The sequence below is a fragment of the Phoxinus phoxinus genome, assembly GCF_949152265.1.
Source record: "Phoxinus phoxinus genome assembly, chromosome: 9".
NCBI lineage: Eukaryota > Metazoa > Chordata > Actinopteri > Cypriniformes > Leuciscidae > Phoxinus > Phoxinus phoxinus.
Window position 1 is genome coordinate 29,316,089 of NC_136884.1, and position 24,002 is coordinate 29,340,090.

Sequence of the window (24,002 nt, forward strand, 5' to 3'; positions counted from 1 at the left end):
TCCAAACATTTCTTCTTGTTACTACATTCTCCACTAAATTTCCCAAGTAAAATGTCCTTGTAACTGTTATACTCCTCCAATTTTCTGCTGGGATAAACTGCACTGAGCGGCTGAATGCGCTTACTCGATCCGCCATGTTTTTTGTTTTGAAAAGTGTCTTAGTTTACCCAGAATGCATTGCAGTGTAGTCCTACTTAAGATAGTCAAAGTCTTAAGTGCTTTGTGAAACGGTCTGATTTAGATGTCTATCTGAAGTCTGACTATCTTCTATATCTAAGCCATAGTCAAAGTCTATCTTTGTGAAACCGGCCCACCGTAAGGTCACTGTAAAAATAGGGGTAAAAGGAGGAGGAAGAACAAAACAAATTGCAAAGAACAAAGCATAGTAGTAATTTCTGATCAATTTTGAGCTACTATGATAGAACATGTTTTCGTTCATCACAAAAAAATATGAAATTTGTTTTGAGATTCCCAGAGAACAATATGTTTTGAATAATGTGTTTTCTATTTTTTGGTGTATTGTTTACTCATTTTCATCACTTTGTTTATGATTTGAGAGCAGTGTTTGATTTTGAACACAGGTAAAACTTTTTTGAGGCGAAAGTTTTATTTTGCAATAGGAGTCAGAGGTTTTGTAAGTAGTGCTTGAAGATGAGGTTTTGTGTTTAATCTTTTCAGAAAATGGAGCAAGGTTTCAGAAATTGTGTTTTAGCAATTGAGAAAAACTGTAATCAACTCATTAACGATAAAGGTACAGTAGACTTACCTCTGTTTGTCGACAGTTTGTCAGCATTTGGCCCCTCCCTAAATTCACAACATGTCCAAAATCAAGGGCTGTGTCTGAAATCGCCCCCTATACCCGTAAATAGGGCACTATTTGAGGGTACAGCCATTTGTAGTGGTGTCCGGAACCATAGTGGACGTTATTGAGTGAACTCATTCAATCCCACAATGCACCGCAATAACGAGTGTACAACTGATGTATGCTCAACAGCTAGATAATACCCATAATACACTGTGAGTTATGCGCTGAATGAATCCCAGTGTCTGAATCAAACCATCCATCCATTTTCCAAACCTTGCTGGTCCAGCGTATTATTATATTATTATTAAGGAGCGATTCACCGCCGCAGAGACATACCCTCACCACCGCGGGTGAAACATCCACGATTTCCTTCCGCATCTTTCTCTAATCCGGCCCATCCAATCATCCCTGCCATAGAGAAATGGACAATAAAGCCAATTTTATTTTCACAGTTCATGCCATCGGGATCAATATTGATCAGGGGAATACACGTTTTAAACAGTTTTCTGTACAAGTGATTTGCTGTTCTAAAATAACACATTCCTTCATTGTAGCTTAAACACACACACACACATACACAGTAGCTCACAGACCACGTACAGCTCGCACGCAAAGTCGCACACAGAATCATTAAGGAGCACAGAACTTATTGTCATCGCTGTCCAGCGATTTATCAATAAAATCACTTAATCACTTGTCAAAGTTCCTGTCATTGGCAGGAAGTCAGCACAATCTAACATCTTCACCCATCTTATCTCTTCATGTGAGTCTAAAGCTCTAGCTTTCCTGTAAAATAATTTGTGATTTAATTCAAAGTGATGATTTTTTAGAGAAACTGTAGTTATCTTTGGATTGCAGCTGGAGTGAATTGTGTCTTTGTTCACTCATTAGTGAGCTATTTGAATCACTACATAGGCAGCAACTCACACTATTTATTCTTGAAAGATCACAATTTTAGACATTGTATACCTTTTTTTTTTTTTTTTGGTATTTTAGAATCAAATTAACTATATATCCACTTAAAATAAACACACTGACTATGCATTTCAATACTTGCATATATATATATATACACACATATACCAACACCAAATTTCTATGACTTTTATGATTTTAGACAACAGTGTGTGAACAGGACTTTTATTTTGGTCTGGTGGTGTGACGTCATAAGGCTGCGTCGCGATCCTGCATCTGTTGTTATTGAAGAAGGTTTGTGTTTTAAACCGTTTCAATCAATTCAACCAGTTCATGCTATTTTAAAGTTTTTACAAACGATGTTAAATGGCTTATTTATTATTAAGTTAAACATTGTAATGTATCTAGCCTTGTTTTGTGAGTAAAACAAGAGTAGCAGAAAAGTTGTTGTAAGTACTGATGAGAGAAACTGAGTTTAAACTAAAAAAATCAGTGTTAATGATTGAACCAGTTCTTTCTGAAAACGATTCAGTGATTCAAAGCTCTCGATTCAAAACTCTGTAATCTACAAATCATTGAAATACCAAATATAAATCATAAATACCTAAATATTTAAACAATCAATATAATGTGTGTTCTTTTATTAAAAATAGTTTTGAATATTTTTGTCTAATCAGGTGATTTAAGTCCATTAACTCTTACTCTGACTGACCAGAGTGCACCCAGACATTTATCTTTCTGTTATTCTCATCTTAAACAGGACAAACACACAGAAAAACTCCCGGTGAAGCGATTGAGATGCATGCGACTCACTATTATAAAGATGGCGTTTATTAAAGAGGAGAGTGAAGACGTGAAGATTGATGAAACATTCAGAGTGAAAGATGAAGAAACTGAGGAACAATCAGGTTGGTTTCATTCTCACAGCTGAACTCAAGTCATTTGATCCTTATTAAAATGTCCAGCTTTACAGAAATGAGAGATGTTTTTGAAGAATATCATATGAGTGTCACATTAAATTGATCTTATTTCACATGGAGCGGGACAGACATGTTCAGATCACATGACCAGACAAATACTAACAGTTTTTGTCACACATTAAATAGAAAAAATACAGATATAACCTAAACAAAACAATTGTGTAACATTAAACCCAATATCTACTTCTGAACAGAAAACAATTAAATCTATAGATGTATCACTTAATTGTGCGACAGTATTAAAGCAATCCATTAAATCTGACTTATCAACTTTATATTTGTAACACTCGTTGTATCAAACCGTGACTTTATTTCCAGACTGATTGAAAACAGTGGTCTATAAATGCTTATTTTATTACAAAGAAATGCAGTAAATGCTGTTTTATATTTTTTTCACTGTTTTGTGTGATGCACATAGAAGTTAGCAATATTCAAAGCCTCAAAAAAACTTAGTCTACAAACAAAATATTATTATACTTACCTGAACATAACTAGTGTAAACGTAGCCTAAATATTAATTGAATATGCAATAAGTAATATTTAAAAAACACCATCTTCCTGATGAAGTAATAAAGCATTTATTCTGCTGACACAGTTTAATAGTTACTGCTGCTGTCTGCATTTGTTCTTCATTTAAAGCTCTTCTGTGAGCAAATAAAATGAGCAGTAACTTTTTAATGAAATGTATATAGCGGCATGTTAGTTTACACCACAATTCAGAGAATCAGAGTCAGACAACACGTAAATTCTAGGGCCGGGACTCTTGTTAATCTAATTAATTAGAGGCTTTGTAATTAATTAATCGAAATTAATCGCATTTTAATTGCATATAAATATTTGACCTGAGAACAGTGAGAAGTAATTTTTTTCACATGGATTTTTAGTATACCATTGAATAATGACTGAATACATAAGCTTAAGCAACAAAATATTGTTTATTTTTGTTCAACCAAGTCCAGCAGACCAGTGCTATTTTTGCCATTAAGTGTAACGTTAGCAATAGCCGTTCCGAATTCCTTGTTGCATAGCTTGCACACAACCATGCTCTTATCGACGCTTCCATCCGTTCGTTTTTTATAACAAAACATCCCATCCACGGGGCCAACCAAAGCGGTCTCGTCAGCTTCTTTGTTCATGTTCACTGTGGTTTGTTGTTGTCTGAAGTTATCGTTTATATACTGTCTATGGAAGTTATGAACGCTAGTTGGTGCTCCAGTATAATCGGTCCGCCTAAACTCATCCAGTGAGAAACGTTCCGCGGTGCAAAAATAAGTGCGATTAAAATTAGTTAAAAATGTTTAACGCGTTATTTTTTGTGTAATTAATTAATCTTAATTAACGCGTTAAAGTCCCGGCTCTAGTAAATTCATACACATACACTGTACCCGAAATACAGAAAAGTGGCCATGAACTTGGAGCAAAATAGAGAAAGTGTTATAGTTATTTATCTACACAATGTGTATCTGATATGAATAAAAGACATCATAAATTTATAATTGAAAGGATTGTTATTGGTCCTTCCATAGACATCTGTATGAATGTATTGTTTTGCTAGTACTAATGTGTATAAATATCTGAAACCTAAAATAAAGATTATGTGGTTGAAATCACTGAAAAGTTGTGAGTGGCTCAGCGTCAACCAAAGCGTGAACACAGATTTGAATTTAGCAGTTGATCACGTGACGCACTGAACGGTCTAATCACACCGGTGTGATCGTACACGTCAAAGGGTTAAAAACTTCTGACGTTTACGCTTTACGTGGCGTTTCAAGTCACATAAACCAAGGCAAATCCGATTATAGCACTCAGACTGAAATAGATTTCCAGAAATGCAACGTAGCTCGAAAAGGATTTGCAAAAATTGCATCTCATGTTAATTTTTATTTTTTTTATTTTTTTGCCGTTTACTTGCTAAATCTAATCGGATTTCAATTGGATACGCACAAATTCACAAAAATTGGACCGTGTAAACCGCTTCATTGATTATAACAGGAGTTTTCACAGGAGTGCAGAACAACATGAGTGACAGTTCTGTGCTTATAAAGAGCATTCTTTGCTGGCTTTCTATTTATAAACCATTAATGTTCCAATAAGTAGACACTCCAAGGTTTCTGGATTAACAGACATATTTATATGAAAGATTAAATCCAAAATAATAGCTAATCTGGAACAGTGATAACCACTGCAACAGGCGGGACATGTCGTCTTTTTTATCACTTTTAGACCGAAAACGTAAAGACAATGACACATACAGCGAGCCAATATAAATACAATTTCACTCACCTAACCCAGCGTTTCCTAACCGGGTTGCTGTGGCATCGTTGGAAGTCTCTAATTACAACAAATAATGCACACAAATTTATAATAAAATGCAAATCATAAGTCATACACGAAAATATTGTCACAACGTCCGTCTTGCCGCGTATTCACATAAACAGATCAGTTATGTCAGTGCTGTCAACGGTAACGTAAAAAATATTTAACGCAATTAACGCAGCATCCGTTTTTTTTCTGTCATCCTTTGGCTAGCATCACATTATATAATCATGTTCTTCTTCATGCAAATGCTTTTAAACCATGCAAGCGCGAAAAGTCAAAATAGAGCACAGTTATGAATGTCCAAAATGTCCGTTTTGTTGAGTATCCTCATGAGAGTAGTCTTAAATTACTTAAAGTCTTAAATGAACGTAAAGAGTTGTGAGTAAATGGGCCGTGTGTGAGATCCACATGTGCAGCAGTGACGGCAGAATCACACAACAGAGAAAATCACTCACTGCTCTTGACTAAAGAAACTTGACTTGTAGCTTTAATAATTTGTTTTATTATTTCTGCAGTGAAGACTGTAAAGTGTTTGAAGACTGTGTATTTCCTACCTGTAGATAGGTGGGAACAGGTCAATATGACATTTATTATGGGGTTATGTGAAGATTGTTTTAAGATCACTTAAATTAAAAGTTGTTATATTTTTTGGAGCCTAATATATTTTCCAATTGATAGCTTTCAATTATACTGTAGTGTTGAATTGTGATAATTAATGTTACGGACACTGACCTAACCTAACCTATCTCTTGACGCAATAATTTGTAATTTGTCCTTTTGCCTATATCCAATTTAGGCATTTGGGTTTTCCCTCATTTTTAATATGTAGCTGCTGTTGGAATGGTACCGTGGTAAATTTGTTGCCAATCAAATATTCAAAATAAATCTAATCTCTATAATTAAGGTAGTTGCTAGCAGTGTTCATTTCGTTGACGAATAATTTGTCATTATTTTTGTCAACAACATTTTTTCACAGACGAAAACGAGACGATAACTGAATAAAAACCAGTTTTAAATGACGACAACTATGATAAACATTTTCGTCAACGAATAAACTAGACAAAAAAATGTTAGGGAAGGACGATTTGGGAAGAGATCCTGTCAGAACTGGTGTGTGTGTGTGTGTGTGTGTGTGTGTGTGCGTGCATGGTAGATGCGCACATAATGTGCTGATCTACCCAGCAGAACAGGAGTTGGCATGCGCTTGATGCATGTCTCATAAAACGGTAAAAAATGTAAACGTCTGGGAGAAAGAGAGGAGCAGACATATGGAAAGATCATCTGAATAAGAGTGACGACGAAAAATATAGCTCTATTCTGAGCTCTTTTTCTCTCCGCCATCACGCTTTGTACAATCCAGCACACCTCCGAACTTCAGGCGTGTGCATGTGATATTGTAACGTGCGCGAGGGGGGATCTGTGGCGTGTGCATGAACTGTGATTGACGGTCTGATCTCACACAGCCCTGCGCTGACTGGACCAGAAGAACCGGGAGCGAAGGATTTTTGCAAAACAAATAACAGGCTCCAGGTGGAGATAGAAGCGCAGGTTTTTTTCTAAAACCGGCTGATTTATGTTGTTCTGTCGGAGCATAGTGTCGGTTTCGGTGAATCAGTCAAACAAATCTTGCCGACTTCAGCTTTAACACTGGTTGTTAGATTATCAGCAGTAGCAGTTCAAACTAATGTCACACAATTTACGTCTATACGATGATTGGTTGCTATACCATAAAGTTAAAAAAACTCTATGGTGATTGGCAAATTTAAATGTATTTATTACCAATGGAAGCAAAAGTCTCTGAATATGGATCTAACCTCTCCTTCTCTATCCCCTCAGACTCACATTAGCAATTAATAGTAATTCTATCAGATTCAGCACGTACGGTGAATATCATCTGTGGTTTCGACATCAGTAATATATGATGGTGTTACAGTGGTGAAATCACAAACAAGAAATACACATCCTAAATCATGAAATGAAAAACAGGGAATTTTATTAACATTAAATTGTCCTCCCATTTTCACCTCAATTGTGGCTAGGTTGTGCCTCCCTTGATGAGACGCCATTCGCAATAAGATCAGCCTCAAAAATAACCATCCACAGCTTTTCTTCGCAAATTCAGTCATCAATAACTTGATTGAAAACCACGCATAAAATGCATTTGTTTGCAGAGACAGTGTGGGTCTCATTCACTAAGCATGCGGACACAAATTTGTTTGTGAAAAATGCGTATGAATGATTTTAAGAATAAATCACATTGCACCAAAAATGTTGTAATAAAATTAATTCTAAATGTATGAAAATATATAGGAACAACTGAAACCACGCGTACGCAAAAAGCACTTACTCTACAATTATGATCATAAGGCTGTATAATCATGTTAGGATGAAATAACTTCTTAAAGGTCCCATGACATGGGGTTATTATATTATTTTATATTGTTTCCTGGGTTGCCCTTATAATGTTAGTATGTTTTTTAGATAAAAAATAGTCATAATTTAGAAACAAAAGGCATTTTTCCTAGCCCAGTTTTAGCCTCTGACTTGAACACTCTGTTTGAAGGGGCGTGTCTGTGTGAGACTTCAGTGTAACCGCCCACTGCTGTGATTGGCTGACATGCTTGCATATGAAATAGCTACTTATTACATGTGAAACTCTCGAATACTTTTACTACAGTTATTATACGTTTTTACTATTACAGCTATCGAGATTAACAAATCGTCAGAAGTTTTTAAAGTATTTAGATCTATTCCCATCACATAAAATGTTGCCGTGATGAGCATTGCGCAAGCAGATGAGTCTGTTATTGATCGCGAGAATGAAGATCTTATCATTGCAACGCAGTTTCTGCACTCTCTCTGCTTTCACCAATGCAAACACGAGGATGTAAATAACGTTACAGTAAGAGCTTCATGTGCAGTGTAACGTGCGTCATTGATTTCATAACGAGTTTGGCTAGTGTCCAGATAAACTCGATCGCGCTGTGTCCATGAGAAAATGAGCTAGGAAGTAGGCTATAGGAACGCGTGCGCGCGATTCCTACAAAGATTGTTCTTTGATCGCTTTCTGTATATAATTTATTCACAATTTAAATACGATTATTTCCATCCTACTAAAAGAAACGATGTGAAGTTTATATTTTAGTCACTGGCTTGACTTACTGATGCATAAACAGCTGTATTGAACGATTTGAGAGAAAGATTACCTGTCTGAACTTGAACAATTACACATCAGAAAGTGTTGCTTGGTAGCTTGATCGATTTATTTTCAGACGTTCGTCGAGGCCAGCTCTGTATTGGCCCAAGTTGAGGAAACAGTCGTCGGTGAAATGTTTGCCGCAGACATGCAAAACTTTGGGGAGTTGTGTCGGCGCATTTCCAGAGAAAATGAAATGAATCCACTGGTTCTTCTGGGGCTTGGATGAAGGAACTAAAAAAAGGCTTCGGTGTTCATTTGTACATCCAATTATTGAGCAATTATTATGCTTCGCTCGCTCAAAAGCCATGATATCTCCCGTGGACAAACTAAAATCGCGCGCACGCGTTCCTACTTCCTAGCTCATTTTCTCATGCGGGAAATATTCTCTGGGCGGGCAAAGCAGAGAAAGGGGAGGTAACATTTCCTCCGTATGACGTCATACGGAGGAGATTCAAGATCAGCCCGATTGAGCTTCCACTTTCTCAAAGGCAGAGAAAGATAGCAAAAGCTCGATTTACACCGATTGAAATTTCTAGAAATTTGGGGACCATATAAAGGCTAGGGGAACTCATATTAATGTTAAAAAACCTCAAAAAGTGAAAATTTCATGTCATGGGACCTTTAACATATTGAAGTATGTTGTATTGTCTTATATAACAATAATATACAATTATATAATAATTATTAAATAATATTATTTAATTTCATCTTATTCCATCAAATAGAGTATGAAAAGCTTTGTTATAGCTTTGTTGACGTTTCTCTGAATAATAATAATAATTAATAATTTGTTACATTTTATATAGTGCTTTTCTAGGCACTCAAAGTCCTTTACACATGGAAGGGGGGAATCTCCTTAACCACCACCAATGTACGGTAGCCATATTGCGCCAGAACGCCCACCACACACCAGCTTACTGGTGGAGAGGAGACAGTGATGAAGCCAATCAGTATATGGGGATGATTAGGAGGCCATGATGGACAGAGGCCACTGGGCAAATTTGGCTTCGTGTGCGTACGTGTTGTGAAGTTCGTGGGAAGTTCTCCTGTGCGTACAAATATGGAATAATCCATGCAATTATTAGTGATTGAGACCCAGGGCCCTATTTTAAGGATCTTAGCACATGGTCTAAAGCGCAGGGCGCAAATCCACTTTTGCTGGTTAAACGATGGGAAAATGGTCTAAAAGGGTTGTCCCTCTTCTCTTAATGAGTAATGGGTGTGTTGTGGGCATCACATGAAATAAACCAACCAGAGTCTCATCTCCCATTCCCTTTTAAAGCCAGTTGCGCTCGGCCATGGCGTGAAATACCGGATTCCACCATATCTTTATGTACACAATATACACACATTAGAATTTCTCACAAAAACTTTCTGCCTAATTCACAATATTCAAATGTTGATGAATTCGGTGTATTCTAAATGAGCGACTGCCACAGTTGCCAACTCTCGCGAGACAAATAAGCAACTGGAGCTTCAAAAACAAGCCCAAAACACGCCCAATATTATTATATTATTTAACTTTCAGCATTATCATTTATTATTTATTACCAATAAATGAGCCTGCAACATATTAAACTGAAACAACTCCTTTATTACAAAAGGATGAACAGATTAGGAAAAAAAGGATTTAAAAAAAATCAGCGAACTGCAACAAAGCGGAGGGCATGCACTAACTTATCCTTATCTCCGATCACCTGTGAGGCTAACCTATCCAGTCTTTAAGTTGTTTATCCTTTTCCCAGTCTTTGTTGTACTTTTTGCCATACTTGGACCACTTCGTTGGAGGCATATTTTGTAGAAATTGAAATGTTTGTATTTATTTACGTCTATCATAGCTTACAGCGTTGCGCGCGCCTGCACGTTGAACGTGATTTTTCCTCCAATGAGGGGGATAAGGGGGCGGATTCGGCGGAATGTTTTGACGAATTATGCCACAGCACTTATATTATTGCACTGATTGGCTATAGCTGTGAGTAGACAGTGTCAATCAATGTATTGGAGATTGTGAAAACGGCAACCGTGACCATAGATGTTAAGAAAACTAAGTTGCTTGTCAGATTTTCCTAACAAGCAACCATATTTTTTTAATAAGCCCAAAAAAAACGCAACCCGCAACCCGTGCTGTTTTAACGCGACTTACTAATAAAAAAAGCCCAAAGTCGCTTATTATAAGCGGACTTGGCAACTATGGCGACTGCGTGCCTGAAGTAATATTCAGCAATTTAACATTGAATATTGTGAATAAGGCAGAACGTTTTTGTGAGAAATTCGAATGTGTGTATTAATATGAATAGTGTATGCAATTATTAGTGAATAAGACCCAGTAAGTTTATTTAAAAGGAAGCAATAAACTTCAGGATAAACCGCAATAAACTTGATGTGGAATAACCTATTGAAAACGTATGATAATGTCTCAGGAGAATCATATATAAGGCGTTTGTCCTCGTATATGATTCACCTGAGACATTATCATTAGTTTTCAATAGGTTATTCCACAGATTCTCAGTTTTATATTAGGTTTATTGCTTTATAAGTTTATATTAAGTTTAGATGACCTAATATTGAACCCTGTGGCACTCCATATTTGTCTTTGTTGAAATCTCTTAATGCCCTAAAGAAAGCTAAGAGTTAACAATATTGATAATAGGTAATGAGAGTTACTTAATATGGGTAGGATGTTGTTGGTTTTGTTGTCTGTTACTTTGTGCTATTAAACTGTTGTTTACTTTTTCCACCTTAGACATGATGGCGCTGAAAGAGGAGGGTCAAGAACTGAACGAAACAGAAGAAAAAGATCAGTATGAGGAACATCAAGTTTTCATGATTAGAGAAAAAACATTTAGTTGCTCACAGATAGAAAAGACTTTGTCTCGAAAAACAGCTCAAAAGCCACCAACTAGAAAATTATTTCACCTGCCAACAGTGTGGAAAGAGTTTCAATCAAAATAGAAATCTTAAAGTCCACATGAAAATTCACTCTGGAGAGAAGCCTTTCATCTGCCAACAGTGTGGAAAAAGCTTCACAAAAAAAGGAAGCCTTAATGTCCACATGAGAATTCACACTGGAGAGACGCCTTTCACCTGCCAACAGTGTGGACAAAGTTTCATTCGAAAAGCAAGTCTTAAATGCCACATGATAATTCACACCGGAGAAAAGCCAATCACATGCCCGCAATGTAGACAGAGTTTTACACAAAGATCAACCCTTCATTGTCACATGAGAATTCACACTGGAGAAAAGCCATTCGTATGTGGTCAATGTGGAGTGAGTTTCAGATTTGGAGCATCCCTTAATCGCCATATAAGAATTCACTCAAGAGAAAACAGTTTTATATGTCATCAGTGTGGAAGGAGTTTCACAGACCAGAAACACCTTAAGAATCATGTAAAAATTCACATCGGAGAGAAGCCTTTCATGTGCCATCACTGTGGAAAGACTTCCAAACAAAAAACATCCTTTGAGAATCACATGAGAACTCACACTGGAGAGAAGCCTTTCACGTGCCCTCAGTGTAAGAGGTGTTTCACATATCGAAAAGACCTGAAACGGCATTTGCAAACTCATTCTGAAATGAAATTACAAAGTTCTGGAGTGTGGCAAGAGGTTTACGAAAAGGAAGAAAAAGATTTAAAAAGGAAGATTTAATTGTGATCAGTGTAACTAAAAATGTATTTAGCCATCTCACTTACAGATGCATATGATAATTATCTGTTGAAAGTTTTAAATGGCTCAGCAATTTAAAAAAGCTCCAGAAAATATGTATCAACTATGTGTAAAATCAAGGCTATGTTCATGCCGTTAATTGTGGCTCAACTTTGATTTTTCTGCTCAAATAGTTGTTTATATGTACTTTTAAATGTGGCCCATATCAGATCATTTTCTAAATATATTTAATCAGGGCTGCCAACTTTTGAGTTTAGCTTGGAGTGAGAGGGGTGATGGTGTATGTGAAAAATAAAAACTTGCATCACAATAAGTTGTGATTGTCAAAAGTTTACTGACAACATGTTACAATGTTTGGCTGCATGGTTACAATTACTGGCAGGTTACTGTATTTATTATTGCTTGACATCTTGATTCAATATAGATTTATTTTGATAATTATTAGTTACAGTAGATACTTGTTCAAAAATAAATCACTAATGCTGTAAACAGAGAGCCATAGGCCATTTTTATTAAAGGTTAAAAATAACAACTTAAATGAAATAATGCGTATAAAATATAATTCTTTATTATAATAACAACTTTATAATATTTTAATGATATAAGTAAAAATATAATATGTAGCCTAATATAGTGGACATATTTAGCAAAACTCTATAGCTAATTTTTCTAGCCTTTAAATGGTCATTAAATTGCTTTCCTGATGTAAATGTAACTTATGTGACATTGTTCTAGCCTACCTGTTTTATTGACTTCTTACCGCGGTTGAAATACATTTCGGTAAGTTCGGGTTTATTTACTAGTAGTAAAGAAAGAGCAGAGCCGAGAAGAGTTAGAGTTGATCGGTTCACGTGCCGCTTGAACTGAGGCGCTACAGAGATCTGTCACGTCACATTTACAAGCGGCAAAACGGTATTTATTGTTTGACTTGCGTAATAAAATTGACAGAATCTGAGAGCTGATAATTTATTTTGTATCAAAAGTAACCTGCTCTGTCTTGTCTGTCGTTGTCGGTGTCCTCTTTGCTTCGCAATTTTTTTTCTGCGTGAGAAAATGGGTGTGTGGCGTGAGAGCGTGTGAAAAGGGCCAATTAGTGTGCGTACACATGAAGGGATGTTTGGAGGAGATAGAAGCATGAAGAGGGAAGTTAGGATTATATTCTCTTAAAGTTTGATATGGCCGACACACGACCAAAGAGACGACGTTCCGATGAACAAATTGCAAAGAGGGAAAAGGATAAGGAACGTGCGAAGTCCCGAATTTAGGTGGCGAGAACTCCGCCGGCAGAGGGGCTTCCAATCCGACATTCAGGTAGCTCTGTTTTTGCTGGACAGGTGGGTAAAACCATTTTTTTTTCGCCTAACCAACACAAGGATATAATTAGCTAGATCTATGGAGTCAGCGCAAACTTTAGTGAATACAACATATAGGTTTATAGCTGCTAGCGATCAATCTCTTTTGTAAATGAACAAGCAAACTGAAACTCACAGTAGGGCGACAGCTTGTGTGAATGATTGTATTCACCCACTGTTTGTTATGAATTTGAATGTTCATTTATAGGCTATTGACAACTTTGACTAAATTTGTTTATGATGGAGCCGTTGTTTATGCTCACTGGGAAACGAAGGGTGGGGGAGGAGACGGGAAGAGGAGGGAGGGTCTAGCTAGCCTCCGTTTTGTTTGACAATACTTTGAATGTCAACAAGAAGTGACGTCACCCAGCATCGCTTAGAGCACCTTTAATATTATACAGAATATACAGAAAAGAAAAAAGAAGACAGCTTTGAGAAAAGAGAAAAAATTGTTATCATATAACAAAACATGGACAGAATTAATTTTCATGGGGGGGGGGGGGGGGGGGGGGGGTACATACCTCCACATGCCCTCTAGAAAGTCAGAAATGAGCTTGAAACTCAGAGGGACTGTACAAATGGGACTGTACAAATGGACCACATTCTCAACAAAGGGACATTCCTAGGAGAGAAAAAACATTTCTTATGACCTCTCTATCTCTCTCTCTCTCAAAAGCAACTTGCTATTGGCTTCATTTACGTTTGAATGAAATCCTTTAAACTTTTCTTTTATTTGATGCTGAATTGTCTGCACTGCAGTCTGGGCTGTTTATTTTTTATTTCAAAGTTTCATTAGATGCAAGTTGCAACATACCAAGACCACTATTGTGATCGATAAGACATCTCTTCATTTACTGCTACAAACTGATAACGGTCAGATAAGTATGATTTAAACCATGCTAATGCACTCACATAAATGATTCATGGCAGAGTTAGTTTTTATGCATTTACATCTATTTTATTTTATTTAAAAACTCTTATTTTAAATCTATACATTAAAAGTAAATAAACTCTAAAAGGTTTAATCAATTATACAATTTATTTAATGCAATTAGTTAATAAATACTAACATTGTTTGAATAATAAGAGTTATAAAACAAACAAGATTCTGTTATTTAAAGTTTATGTGATTGGTTTTCATCAAAGTTATGAAAAAAATCCATTTGGGAAACAGGAAACGACGTCACTTTCGCTGGACACAAGCCCTCGGGATATTGTGGGAATCCGTCACGCACATGTTGGTAAGTAATCCGAAACATCCTTTGTTGTATTGCTCCTGTTCAAATTATGCATCTAATTATGCATTTTATTTTGCATCGAGTAATATTAATATAATATTAATCCATTTATGATAAGTTGTATGTAGTTTGTGATTTTTTAAACGGTTTTACCGGAGAATACAGAAGCCCGCGTTAGCATCGTAACTTTAGCTAGCTTGGTCAAACAACTTTAAAATGCATCAAATTAACCCATTGTTGTCGGTTTTTATGTTTGGGAAAAAAAGGGAATCGAATTCGAAGTAAAGAATTGTCAATGTAATATGTAAGCTAATGTTTTCTGTTTTACGGCTAGTTAGATTACAGAATTGAATATCATTTCATTCTCTCATTCTTTTTTCCAGAAACGTAACTCTTATGGTATTTTCTTAGTTTTCCTCTCGCCGTGTTCACACCTCCACGTGGCAACATAGATTTTTGTAAGTATAAGTTAAAAGATGTACACGTTAAAATGTAGAACATATGAAGTTTTAATTAATGTTCAGTCCATGTAATGTAAAATAGATTTTCAATATAATACTGAAATGTTTAGAGTAAACGTTAAAATGTGAAGTATTTAATTTACTATATAAAATGATAATTATGCCAACAATGTTTTATATAAGACTAGGTTGAAAATGTGGGGGTTTTCCAGGTATTATTTTACATTATACAATTGAACAAGAGCTAGCTTATACGTTTGGAGCATCATTAATGTTGTTAAACCCTAACAAAAAACTAAAGTGAAAATGCAGCTAAGTTCACAAATAACCTAATAGAGTTGTTTTTGTGTTTGTCTTCATTCACAGGTGATGTGTGAATGTGGCGTTGAAAATTGTGTGAAAGTTCGTTATCTTCCAGGTATGAATTATTAAAACATCTTAGGCTGAGACATTCACACCATAGCCGGACTTTCCGATATCCATGTGTATATGTAGACTGCCCTTGCACATTCACAACCTGGAAGAAACTTTTAAATGTTTAGTAAGAAATGCCTTGTATCACCAGGATGCATGTTCTGGACTGTCTGCTTACGAACTCAAGCGCCTTGAGAACATCGCACAGAAGGAAGCCTTCTTGTCGTCTCTGAAGATATGGCAAGTATGTGGACATTTTAGTAAAGGACTAATCAGCTGTTTTCCATTTCACTTGCCCTCTCCCTACCTCAGTCTCCACCCTACTCTCCTCTTAGTCTCTTTTTCTCTCCTTCCTGCTCTTTCACTGTTGTCCCCCACTGTACTGTCGTTCTCTCCTTCTCATTTCTTTCTCTTGTATTCACTTGTTATCTTACAGGTGTAACTTCACATATAGGTTTTAAAAATATGTAAAGTTTGATTTTGGTGGGTTCTCGTATCTTTTTAACAATGTAGTTTACAAAGATATTGTAATTTCTGTCTTCATCCATTAGCACACCTTTTAATATAATTATGGTTGCTGTCTATACAGAAAAACAAGGAGATAATTTTTCCTCTCTCTCTCTCAAAAGGCGAGAGACCTTCGTGTTGTTCCAAACCCGTATCCCCTCCATTCATCTTCGGAACACAAATTAAGATATTTTGGATTTAATCCGAGAGCTTTCTGATAAAAAAAAAAGTATTCTTGTTGCTTTATCATGTTCACATTGAGTGACCCATGTCACATGGACTACATTAACTATGTTTTTAGTAGGTTTGTGTAATTTGAATGTGCACTTTCAGTGGTGTCTATGGGAGGATCAGATCCAAAATATCTTAATTTGTGTTCTGAAGATAAACGGAGGTGATATGGATTTGGAACAACACGAGGGCGAGTACAATTTTTATTTTTGGGTGAACTATCCCTTTAAGTTTCAGGCTTGATGGACATTTACATTTATTCATTTGGCAGACGCTTTTATCCAAAGCGACTTACAAGTATTATCCAGTGGCCAATTATCACTGTAGAGCAAATGGGGGTAAGGTGCCTTGCTCAAGGACACTTCAGTCATTGTCTTCTGGCCCTGCGATTCGAACCCACAACCTTCTGCTTACAAGTCCAACACTCTAACCACCAGACCACGACTGACATACTACACTCATCCTGACTTGATTGTCAGATTATAAATTGGCAGACCTTGGCAGAAAGGTGCACAGCATTCATGAGAAGCGTCTCCATTTTTAGTTACTTTTTTTAACTGCATTTTTTTGTGGCAGGTCAACGGCTTCATTGGAAGAAAAATCTCTGCAGTCTCCCCGGAAATCCCTCCGTTCTAAAGCACAAAACCTTACCCCAAGTGAAGGGTTGACCCATAATCAAGTGAGAACAAGAATACTTGGATAATTTTCAGATATTATATTGTTGTTGTTACATTAATAGGAAATTGCACAACTGGAGATAAAAATGCATTGTGTTGTTAACAATATCCACAGCCTTGTGACTTTTTTCCAGGCTTTTAGGGGGTGATCAGGTCTTAAAGGAGAACTCCGGTCAATTTTAACATCGCCTACACCGTGTTATCCTCTTTTTAAAATGTGCACCCTATTGACTTCAATGGGGTCTAATTTTAAACCTGCTTTTATTTCTCTTATCATCCTTGATGTGTCATACAAGTGCCCAGCCATGTTGAGTGATTCCTTCAGAGTGAACACAAGTGAATCTGACTGCATTAGATGTGAAAGATATCAATAAAAATGATGTTATATCAGCCAGCGCACATACCTGTATTTAGTTCCTGTTTTTGGTCGAAGTCCAAAGTAGTCGATTGTCGAGTTCACGCGCATGTGTTTAGTTACCTATGATCATGCGCGTGAACTCGACATCGACTACTTTGGACTTCGACCGAAAACAGAAACTAAATACAGGTATACCGAGTACACTGAGACTTAGAGCCTGATGGTTCGCGCGAGCCAGCGGGACAGGGGGGAAGCTCTAACCAGGCTCCCACGGACTGTGCCAGCGGGGTCATGCGAACGACAGACGTCCCCCCGGGGGTGCAGCGAAGCGGAATGACCGGCCCAGACGTGGGTGGCATAGCGGCCCGGTGTGGGGGCACAGTCATTAGCCGCGTCCTGCCAGAGGAGGCCAGGGAAGGACCAGCGTTCCACAGGGGCGTGCTCTGGCAGGGGTCTGGCGACAGAGGGGAACGAGAGTGGCGAGGCCCGTGAGCGTGCGCACTGTCATCCGAGAACTCTGTGACAGAGGAGGGCGAGAGTGGCGGGACCCGAGGGTGGCGCGCACTGTCGTCCGAGAACTCTGTGTGCTCAGAGATGGGAGAGACAGTTCTTTGGAAAAAGAGGTTTTCCCCCGGCCGGGGGAAGGAGTGGCCCTGCAACCACCTCCTAGAAAGAACTGCAACACTTCTCTGAGCTGCCCGTAACGGGAGCACCGCATTGCTGCGGGGCTGGTACGGGCTGGGGCGCCTTCCTGCGACTACCTTCACGGCCTGGGTGAAGGGTGCTGCTAGGGCCGGCAGGGAGTGTCGCAGGAGGGCACCCTCGGCGGCGAGCGGAATGAGGCAGCTGAGCCGGCGGCTGAGCAGCTGGCCGCGGGATCAGAGCCTCAGTCCGCTCTGGGCAGCCGAGAACTCTGGGCAGAGTCCTCGACTGCGCCGCCGAGGAGGCCAGTCTGGGATATGGGGAGTTGAGGAAGCGGTTTCGCTCAGCCTCGCCCATATCAACCAGACTAAGCCAGTTTTTCTCTCTGGACCACATATGTGGACATCACCTGACCCAGGGAGCGTGTGGTCACCTTCGTCGCCCGTAGAGCGAGGTCGGTGGCGGCACGCAGCTCTTGCAAGAGCCCTGGACCAGCCCTACCCTCGTGCATTAGCAATGAGCACCCCTGGCCTGGTAGACCTGAAGGATGGGCATAGCATGCAGTGAGGTGGCAGCCAGCCCCGCAGCTCTATAGATCTCTGCCACCGGAGTAGACAAAAACCTACATGCTTTGGGGTGGGTGGGTGCTTAGGGCCGCCACGCCAGTGGAGGCGCTGTGGGGACACAGTTGTGTTGCCACAGAACACTCCATAGGGGGAACCCCAGTGTACCCACTGGCCGCGACCTCATCGAGGGCAGAGAAGGTGGAAGAGGCCGCTGAGTAATCTCATGACCTCTTCATGCACGTCCAGGAAGAAAGGAATTGGGGGCGGGCCGACGTGTGCCGGTGCGTCCCCAAAAACCGATCATCAGCCTTAAGCGCTTGGGACATGGCGGAGGGTTCCACACAAGCCCAAATGCTTGCGACTGCCCGGGGAAGCATGGCAGAGTTCTGGTTCAGACTCGGGCAATGCTGGCACACCCGGAGGAGGCAGCACAGCCGAGTCTTCTCCAGCGTACTCACGCCCACCTTGTGATGCGGCGATAGACAAGATTTCATCTGCCGGGGCATCGAATGAAATGCTGGACCAGCCCGCGACCTCTGGCCGGGACTGGTCAGCGATCTCATCCGGATACCACACAGGTTGCAATGTGAAGAGGAGTGTGTGGACCGAGGATAGATCGTCGGGTTGGTTCCACACAGCAGCCTCTGATCACCCTGGCCACCAGCCGAAGTATTCCCTCTTGTTTCGGAGAGAATAGATCGGGGTGTGGATGAGGGGACTCTCTCTCGAGGAGGTCATCGAGTCTCGATCGTTACATTGCGATGGTCATGTCCCCGCAATGAGAACATGACGCATCCACGAACGCTGTCTGTGCGTTTGCCCAAACACATCAGACAGCGTCCGTGCCCATCAGCTGATTTAATCTGTGTATCGCACCCAGAAACACACGGGCGAACCGTCTTTAAAAAGACGCGCCGTGTGCAGCTCTTTTAGAGAGATAAAACTCAAACAGCAGTGTTGAAGCGCCCAGGGAGAGACACACGACTGGCAGACCACTGCGCAGATCGGCAGGCAATATGAAGCTCGCTGGAATTCGCCGTCACACCAACACTTCTGAAGAGTAGCTCGTCTCGAAGAGTGAAGAGAGATGATCTCAGAATGGCTTGTGGAGTGAAGAATGCTCTTGGCTCCGAAAGCGAAAACATATCTGCATGTTGCCAGCTCACTTCCTTTATACCCACAAGGTGGGGCGGAGCTATGCTATGCAAATTCAGCAGACCCATGGCATTTGCTTGCCATTGGCTCGTTTTATTACTGTTCGAAGAGGATAGGCTTCTAAGCGAACCCCATTCGTCGTCATTCGACGTAACTCGAAGTGACAACGAAAGGGAACTGTAATTGCTCCAGTGAATTGGCTGTGAATAATGAACTTATACAGCCCCTACCCATTTTTTTCTCATCGTGTTCCAACCCAGAGATATGTTAAAATTATTTCCTAGTTCTTTGATGATACGTTAATTAGCAATAGCAACTGAAAATGGATCTCTGTAAAGTTTTTTTTTTTTTTTTTTTTTTTTTCTTTTTTTGGGTGTCCAAGCAGTCATGTGATGTTCGAGTGCGGCTGTGTAAGTGGGTTCATGGATGGTTTCCTAAATGTTGGCTGATGTTAACTTGGCTCAATCCAGAGTTTTGTATCAAAGAAAAATATAAATAAATCTGGAATTTTCAAGTTGGTCTAATTCTATTTTTTTTATAAGATGGGGAAACAATTGCATAAATGTGATGCATTGTTTAATTTGGTTTAGTATATAAGCATACATTATAACATGATTCAAATAAATGTTATTTAACTTTTTTAATTATCCTGATTTAGTTATCTTAATTATTATGCAATTTATACAATAAACTTTATGTATTTTAAATAAATTAACTTTTTATTATTAATTTAGAATAATTACACTTTACATAAACTAATTACATAAACCTGAGGATTATGCATTTAAAATAAATAGGTTTTATTATCCTAATGAAAATAAATCGTATAAAGTTTATTTGGTAGATTTGTGTTAAAATTATGAAAAAAATATAAATGGGAATTTGTCATGTAATAAAATTACATAAATCTTACATTTTGGGTGAAATATTTCTGTGAGTGTGCATTTCCACTAATGCCAACATAATTTTCAAGTCTATTTAAAAGAATCTTGTGGACGATAATGTCAAATGCAGCACTAAGATCGAGTAACACCAATAGAGAGATACAACCACGATTGTATAAGAGCAAATCATTTGTGACTCTAATGAGAGCTGTCACAGTACTATGGTATGGTCTAAATCCTGATTGAAAATCCTTGCAGATATCATTTATTTCTAAAAAGGAACATAGTGTCCCGATCCACACACGAAGGAACGGGAAAAGGGAAGACCCAAGTGCAGTAATTTATTGGGGAATTCCATAAGCATAAATCCAGTCCAGGCAATAAGTAGTGATGTGACATTTGAACCGAGGCGTCGGAGCTTGTGTCGAGAAAAAATGGGCGTGCCCATACTATGGCAAGCCATTTTAACATTTAACAGCTAGACTGGATATGTGTTGCAGATATCTGTAATTCAGTTTTGCCTAGTCAAAAAGAACATTTCAGATATCCGCAACTACATTCTTCCTATCCATAATTGTAATTTCAGATATCCACAAAGACATTCTTCCTAGGACAAATGACATCACTTTTACCATTCATTTGTATGGGGTTTATCATTACAGATATCTACAATTCAGTTGGAGATATCCACTATGTGAATTACGGATATCTTCAATTGAATTGTAGATATCTGTAATTCTAGTTTGAGATATCTTCAATTTGATTCTGACTAGTCATAACTCCAGTTCAAGATATCTTTAATTCACCTCAATTCAAGATATCTACATGTTCCTTTTCAGATATCTTAAATTAAGTTATGACTAGTCAAAATGGCGTTGTAGATATCTCAAACTGGAGTTAGGGATAGTCATAATTTAATTTAGTTATAGATATCTTGAAATTCATTTTGATTAGAGATATCTGCATTTTGAGATATCTGTAACTTTCATTCTGCCTAGTCAAAATGTAATTATAGATATCTTGAATTAGAGTTTTGACTAGGCGAAATGACGTTGCAGATATCTGTATGCAAATTAGGCCCGCATCACACTTTAGGCGGGAGCAGTGTTTTTCTAATCATTCAAATCGCACCTGTTAACTGTTAACTTAATTAGCACTGATTAGCACCATGTTGGTGCAGCCAGAGGGCGAAGGGATCTTTTTAACGCTGCAGCCCGTGCAAGACAGGAGCTGGCAGCGAGAAATGATGATTCAACCTTACTTTCCACAACAAGACGATTATTTCGCCGGCGACTTCATCATGGTCGAGGTAATTTTTCTTTTTTAACATCAGAATTGTTAATGTGCTATCAGAAGTCTGGGGTAGTTGTTTAATAACTTAAAGCAGAACAGTTGCCAAAATGCATTCTAGGGTCTTTTTGTGAATGTAGGCCTACTCGAGTCAAATGTAGCAGCTACTTCGTTTAAAATTTATATTGACAACAAAAAGTGCACTTTTAAGGTCTAATGGCTTTTTGAATGGGTTCGCTAGGGACACTAGCAGCTAGAACTACTGCAAATATACATCAAAATAGCTATTTCTTAAATCTCAAGAAGGCTCTACACAACATTACACTTTGCTTTTAGTATTAAAAGGGTCCATACACATGAACTCTAGCATTGAGAACATGCTCGTGTACAAAGACGGGTTTGTTAGCACAAGACCTAGCTCACTTTTTTTTTTCTTTTTTTTTTTTTTATAAATCGGTACAAATGAAATCCAGAACCATGAACATGTGGGGATACAGAGAAAAGGAAAAACTAAAAATTACATTTATAAAACGTAGAGCTTTATTATTGGAGGGGATTTTTTTTTTTTTTTTTTGAAGTGGTGACAATAATAATTGTAAATCATAAGAAAATACTTTGCAGTTAGGTATTTGAATTTATGGTAGGCCTATCTTGCTTTGTGAATCATACAAAAAAGTTTAATATATCATTTAGCTTTTTATTTTCAGAGACATCGAAGTGAAAAAGAACCTTACTGACAGAAATATTACACAACTGATGAATGCAAGATGGAAGCTGAAATTTGAAACCACAATTGTTTAGTATAAGAACAGATCAGTAGCCAGAATTGTTTAGTATAAGAACAGATCAGTAGATAACCCCCCCCCCCCCACACACACACACACACACATTTTTGCCAAGAATTACTGCTGACACTTATCTATTTGTGTTTTACAGGAGGATCTGGTGGCCGCAGACCCTATTTTTTATTTTTATTTTTTATTTTTTTTATTGGAACCCTATTTGGCAAGCAAAACTTTTCCTCCTCCCAGGGCCAGATAATGGTATTCTGCCCCCCACAATAGAACTTGAGGAACTGGCTAAACATGGATTAGGTAAATGTGAGATTGAAGCAGATAAGAATTGAGTGTTATTTACTTGTACACCTTATCTAACCTTCTTGCAAAGAAAGCTATGGAATGAGCTGCTTTCAATTTTGTTAGCTTGAGCCTGTATGGTCCGATTTTTTTTTATTTTTTTTGTACTGTCTCTATATTGGGAAACATTTGACTGTTACATTTAACATTTGTTTTTTCAAAGAAATATTGTAGAGTAGTTTACTCTTTGATGCATTTCCATAACAGTCCATGTAGCCATTTTAATAGTTACACAACACTTTCTCATGTCAAGGCATCACTTTGAAAGTGTCCAGGAATACCTCTCAATGAATCATTTTGCATTAGCTATCTGAAGTTAGTCAATGGTGGTTCTGGTTAGTGTGAGGATCTGGGTGGTGCATTCAGACGCTAAGGCAAGCTACACCATATATTGTATGTTAATGTTCTTTCACATATGGTCAAATGTGTGATGGCCTTGTGAGTGAGACCAGGCTCTTTCTTCTGTCATGCAATTTTCGTAGGAGTGTAGGGTTCGTTTAGTTTCAAAACTTTGTAGAAACCCAAATGATCTTAGGTTACCTGTGGTAGTCATACAGGCACAGGCGTAACTTTCGGTAAGCAGGGTATGCGGTTGCGTATAGGCCGGACCAATCAGGGGCCCGCGTGACTGGAAGATATTGATTGACAGTCGAGGCCCCCTGCAAACCTGCAGTGTAAACTGTCCTATTCATGGTAGCCTACTCGTGGACATTGCGTCATCACGTGCTGTGGTAGGGGGGCCCGCCTTGATAATCCTGCATAAGGGCCCGGTTATGCCACTGCATACAGGTCTACTTTTGGGGTTTGGCAACACTACGATTATGTCTGAAAATGAGTCCAGAATGCTAGGAGTCCTGAAAGATCTTGCAGCAACTAATGAATGTTACTTTGCCACTAGGAACCGATTATACTGATGTTTACTTTTCCATTTTTAGGAAAACCTGTGCATGAGTCAACGGGGGCTGGATGCACAAACTCAAAGATTGTGTTAAACTGGAGTTTATCTTAACTGAACAACTTTGTTTGCCAAAGCTACCCTCGTATCAGTTTAAATTTGGTAGGCTTTGAATTGGCAAGGACAGGCAAAGGACGCAAAATCCAGAAATTGCAAGTTAGTTCTGTGAAGGAACTAAAAGCAGTTGTTGGCAAAAGCAGGCTTTACATCGTGCCACGAGCCACTGTCTTGCAGGTATGGAATTATACCCA

The 24,002-nt window shown here is 38.5% G+C and overlaps 1 long non-coding RNA gene across 1 annotated transcript; it reads left to right on the plus strand.

The window, feature by feature from the left end:
• The first annotated feature begins 1,920 nt into the window (after nt 1-1,920).
• On the plus strand, nt 1,921-12,217 carry LOC307004460. The gene is made up of 3 exons (XR_013799031.1): nt 1,921-2,014; nt 2,481-2,628; nt 10,962-12,217. It is a non-coding gene; the product is annotated as an uncharacterized lncRNA (long non-coding RNA).
• The last annotated feature ends 11,785 nt before the right edge of the window (nt 12,218-24,002 follow it).